The sequence below is a fragment of the Myotis davidii genome, unplaced genomic scaffold (genome assembly GCF_000327345.1).
Source record: "Myotis davidii unplaced genomic scaffold, ASM32734v1 scaffold348, whole genome shotgun sequence".
NCBI lineage: Eukaryota > Metazoa > Chordata > Mammalia > Chiroptera > Vespertilionidae > Myotis > Myotis davidii.
This window is the reverse complement of record NW_006298965.1, coordinates 705,431-711,115: the sequence shown is the minus strand read 5'-3', so window position 1 is coordinate 711,115 and position 5,685 is coordinate 705,431. Positions and strand designations below refer to the sequence as shown.

The 5,685-nt window shown below is 40.1% G+C and overlaps 1 protein-coding gene across 1 annotated transcript in view; it reads left to right on the top strand.

Annotated features, from left to right (window-relative positions):
* Positions 1-2,374, top strand: part of PLCXD3 (phosphatidylinositol specific phospholipase C X domain containing 3) — a 128,039-nt gene extending 125,665 nt beyond the window's left edge. Inside the window, exon 3 of the mRNA XM_006774553.2 lies at positions 1-2,374. This exon is cut by the window's left edge and continues 1,970 nt beyond it. The gene's annotated coding sequence lies outside the window, so the exon portion shown is untranslated.
* Positions 2,375-5,685: the final 3,311 nt, after the last annotated feature.

Here is a 5,685-nt window from a genome sequence, read left to right as displayed (position 1 = left end):
CAATATATCAATACACACCCACTCCTATGCAGAGAGATTAAAATACACACAAACACAGGCATGGATAGACACACTCAACTTCTTTTTTTCAAGTGAAAATATTGATAATATAAAATAATTTAATTGTAAGACTGTGAAACCCTTAACAATGTATACAAAAGAATGATAAGACCTTTGAAAGTAGAGTAGCTGATCATATTCAAATATTTTTGTAAAGATAATCTAGCTTAGGACTTAATTATTTGCAAATATAGTTTTCTTTCTGCTTTGCAGTTGTATTGTCTTCCTGTGACTTTCACCTGTTCCTTACGTGCAATTGAATATGAATCTTTTTTCAAGGACTATGGATTATTGACATTTATGTCCCGTAAATTTGCTTTTGGGGCAAGTTTTCTTGCTGACTATCCATTGTTCATCCCTCAGGAAGATCTTCAGCCAAGCACACTTGAAATGACACAGGATTTAACTTATAAATATGACAGGAAACAGATCTTTCAACATATTCATGAAAATTAGTAAAATAAAGGTAATGATGTTGTATTTCCTTGAAGTTAGATGCTTTCCTATAAAGTTTGCTTAGAGTAAGCTTTGCTGTATTTGTCATTTTGGTGCTGGAAAAAAAACACCTGCTGAAGGATTAGACTAATTGTGCAATTTCTTAACTGGAGAAAGTTCTCTATTGCTACTGATGATATATTTGACAAAAGGTATCTTCAAGCCACTGTTACTGTTTCCACGTGGACACAATGCTATGTAGCAGGCACTGAGAGAAAGGGGACTTGCCTTAAATTTCTAAAGGAGGGAGCAGATAGAGGTGAACTGTGGTCTTCCAACGGGGTAGAGAGTCCACTAGAAGGTATTTCTTTGAAAGGGGGGAAAGAGAAGGTGCCTTTGGCTGTCTTCCGTTTATTGGCCCTGCCCTGAGCACTTAGGGAGCATGCTGGGGGGTGGGGAGTTGAGGGCGGGGGAGGGCTAATGATATGCAATCAGAACTTACCCTCAGCCTGTGCTTCTTTGTCTTCGCTGGGCAGTGTCTTTCTAGACAAGCTACGAGTAAAGGGCTACAAAGAGGCCCCAAGATGGTAGGCGATGCATCTTGGTGTACTTTGTGTTCTGCTTGTTTCTTAAGACTTTATGTCACAAATTCAAGGCAAAAAATACGGAGACAAAAGGCAACTCCCATCTAATCTACAGCAGGAAGTCAAGGGAGTGGTGGGGGATGGGAACTTATGCAAAGAGAGTCATTTTTGGTTTGCTCTCCTGTCTGTAATTTTGAAGGACCAAAATGGGATGCTCCTGCCATTATCATTTATGTCTCCCTTATTACTACACAATCATGTGAATGCAGAGAATGAGGAGGCATTGTTTCAAGGCCTTAGGATATTCTGTATTATGACCTCAATATTCACTTTCAGCCATATGGGGAAAAGTCACTTTCATGAAGTGCCACCTATCAGTGAATGTATTAGTGCATAAAGCGTTCGGCATGTATATGCTGTGTATCTACACACATGCAAACACACACACACACACACACACACACACACATTATTCAAGTTGAAACTGTACTCTAATCACTCAACATAATTCTGTTGCCATTTTAACTCTTAAAATCAACATCTCCTACATGAGTAGGCATAAACATAATTCAAATATTTAAATATTCAAGAGGAAAAAAATCACTAGGAAACCAATGAAACATGAGAAGATCATAAATAAGAAATGCCCAGCAGTCATAGTCTAACTACACTGTCAATTATGCTTCAAGCTAGAGAATGGAACAGGGATTTGAATATAAATTACAAACAAGTGCTCATCTTAAAGTCGTTTTAAGTTCTTTGAGGTTCTGACCTGTTCAGGTTCTCCCCTGTTAGAATTTTAGTCTGGAAAGTTGGAAGCTTCAGGAAATGCATGTTTTTGTGAATTTTTCAGTTCTACAGTTTTTCAGATCCAGTGACACAAATCTTCTAACCTTTGGCCACTCAACTCAATAAGAGCTCTATAGGTAGAATGCTCGCCCTTTGAACTGCTCATAGAGAATGTTGCACAGTGTCCCTCAGGATGTGCTAAACAAGGTTTTTTAAAAGTATTTTATTTTACAGCATTTTAGTCTTTTCAAATAGACTTCGGTGACACAATGGTGTAAATGCTATATTTGCCATAACTCATTGGTGGCTCCTGTGTTACATGCGGTTTTAAATAATGCTCTAACTTGTTTGTTTCCCCAACGACAATGATAAAGTGTTCTGTAGAATTTGTAAAATGTGTTGATTGAGTCTGTTGATAATTGTGTAATTTTTATTTCATTTGTGAGACTATTTTTAGGTATAAGTTCTAAATATATATTTGTATGAATCAAAAGTATTTGCTGGTATGTGGTATATGTGTGGAAATGTATTATATCTTATAAAGAAAATCAAAGTTATCCTAAAGAAAAGGGCACATAATGACCAGCCTTAATCCATTGCCATTTTGTTGTTGTTGCTGCAATTTGGGATTAAAATTTAAAGAGAAATTATGTCTTTGTTAGAAATGGCTTTTTAAAATAATGATATGAGAAATGTCCTTTAGAACTTACCTGAGTTCCCACAACTTGTGGAGCATCTGATGCTTCTCAAAAGTTGCAAACGTCCATTAACTGATTAAGCTCATAGTCATACAATGAGACTACATTCCCATGTGTTTCTATCACCAACAGAACCGGTTCACCTCTAATGCTGTTCTATGCATCGAACCCGTTTTGCTTATAAGTTTCCCATGAAAAATTGTTTCTCCAAAGCTTTACTTTTCAAAATGGGATCTTCTCGAGTCAGATGAACTGCCATGGCTCCCTGAGGGTCGCTCAAGACCCATCAGCATTCAGTGATCCCAACATGGCTTCCTTTTCAAAAAACAAGCATGTGACACTCTCACTCTTTTGCTATCTACCCTCGTGTGGTCTCACATTAGGAAACTCATGTCTAATCTGAGGATCTGCACAGGTTCTCATGCTCAAAGCAAAAAATCCGTAATCTTCCTTTGGCTGGGATCTGAGTATGGAATATTAATCTTCTTATTTCCTCTCTTTCTTCATGCTCAATTACCTTTTTTTTCATATTTAGGGTTGCCAGATAAATGCAGAACACCCAAAATTTCTTTGTATCCAGTAGAAAACCTAATAAAGTTCTGGTACCAGAACAAAATCAGTAGTCCTAATGCCCTCCATTAAGGAAAATCTTGATTCATGCCAAGTCTCACAAATGCTTTATGAAGGACCAACTCGAAAATAGATAAAATAATCAAGTATGTACGTTTATAAGTTTAATGCCACCACATTCAAAATTTCCCTTCACTGGCCTGTTGTGAGGTGCAGAGTGTCTCCCATTACGCCCTTAAATAACATTCCCCAGTAATTGGGACAACAACAACAACAAAAACACCCACACAGGAAAATGCCTCTGGAGAGTGGTGTCACCTTCTAACTCAGTACCAGGATTTCTTTGAAAATTCAATCTCTCTCTCCTCTTTTTTCTTCTCCTTTTTTCTAAAAGAGAGAGAGGTAACACTTTCTTGACTGTTGGAAGAAGAGAGAGGGTCTGAGAGATGGACACAGTCCTGTTGGCGCCTCCTCAGGAGATTGGGTGGGGGTTGGGCAGCGGATGGGTGACCAGGACAATGACGTCAGCACTCAACCAAGAGACTTGCCAAAGCAAATTATAACAACCAGAACTTTTTCTGAGGAATTGAAAACCCAAGACACCCCAGAGTAAGAACAGGGAGATCTTGAGCCCATTGCAGAGAATAAAACCATGGTGGAATTCCCAAAATAGAGTTTTCAAATACTGTTGTATCCAACAGAAAATCCTTGACATGGTCTGCAGGTGGATGGAATTTTGGAACAGTTTTAGTACCTACCTCCTCTCTTGAAATTCCCGTAAGTGGTAAGAAAATTCCAATCCTATAATACAGCATTTCCACCCCATGGCCCCACCTGCAACATTTGTGTGGGTTTGCTTCATTTCCAAAGAACGGGGATTTGCAGAGCTGGTGACATTCCTCCACTGGATACCAGAATTTCACCAGAGGGAGACGGATCTGTGCCTTCTCTTTTTAGGGTCTGGTCATTGGTACTTGGGTAAATGTGTAAAAAAAATACATGCCAACAATTCTGTTTAGCAAATGTGATTTTTTAAAATAAGATCATGTTCTTAATGTAAGAAAAGTTTCTTTGTATCTAGTGAAATGCTGAATAAAGTCCTGGTACCAGTTCTACTTACATTTTTATTTCATGTGCCTTCTCTTTTTAGGGTCTGGTCATTGGTACTTGGGTAAATGTGGTGTAAAAAAACTACATGCCAACAATTCTGTTTAGCAAATGTGATTTTTTAAAATAAGATCATGTTCTTAATGTAAGAAAAGTTTCTTTGTATCTAGTGAAATGCTGAATAAAGTCCTGGTACCAGTTCTACTTACATTTTTATTTCATATTGATCAGTGCTTCATTAGAAGCACAAGTGTGATCTCTTAAATAGGACATGACTCAGAACATCAGAGAATATAATTCTGTTTAGAAATGATGAGTCACTGTGTTAGGATTTCCTCAGAGAAAGAACACATTCTCCACCAACAGAAACCAGGCCATGAGCATTTTCATTACACCAAAGTCAGGTGTGTCTGAACTCTGATGCTCTTCGACTCTAACATTACCACAAGAAAGCCAATGTCAATATAGCAATATTATATCAATACTAGTGCCCAGTGCACAGATTCGTGCACATTGAAAGGAAATTAATTAGAAGGTGGCTGGTGGGACAGGACGGGTAAGACGGGCCGGACATGCCCTGGAGCCAACCTCCCACAGTCCCTCCCCAGCCGGCAGCACCAGGGGAGGCAACACGGCTTGGCTCAAAGGGCAACTGCAGAGTGAGCGGGCGTCCCTCCAGCAAGTGGGGTCCCTCGGCCTGGCCTGCGGGGATCAGGCCAAAACCGGCTCTTCAACATCCCCCAAGGGGTCCTAGATTGCAAGAGGGCAGTTCTTGGATGATGCATCCCGGAATTGGGCTCCCTCCTCTCTGGTTCTGGGGTGCATACCTGAAGAACCGCAGCTGCCAAGTCACCGCAGCTCAGCAGCTGCGTCTGCCCCCTGGTGGTCAGTGCACATCATAGCTACTGGACTGTTGGCCGGTAGAATGGTCGGCTGGTTGCTTAGGCTTATATATATTTGGATTGATTTCAGAGAAGAAGGGAGAGGGAGAGAGATAGAAACATCAATGATGAGAGAGAATCATTGATTGGCTGCCTCCTGCATGACCCGGAATTGAGCCCACAACCCGGGCATATGCCCTGAGCAAAAATTGAATCGTGACCTCCTGGTTCATAGATCAATGCTCAACCACTGCGTCACTGCGGCCGGGCTGCCCTCACCATTTTCAATTCTATCCCTCCTCTGGTCTATGACAGCTACAACAGAACTCTAGCCTTGTTTGTATCCTTCCAACTGGATACAGAAGCAGGTAGAAGAGAAAGCTGAAGGCAGATAGAACTTAGCAGCAAAATAATTGATCCATATATAACAAAAGACCCTTTTAAGTTTATAGCTTTTATTGACACCTTATAACATTCTGGCTCACTCAAAATTACTGAGCCTGGGTGTGGCTCAAATATGCTGCCTAAGGGCACTTAGCAGAGAATCTTCCAAATAATGAC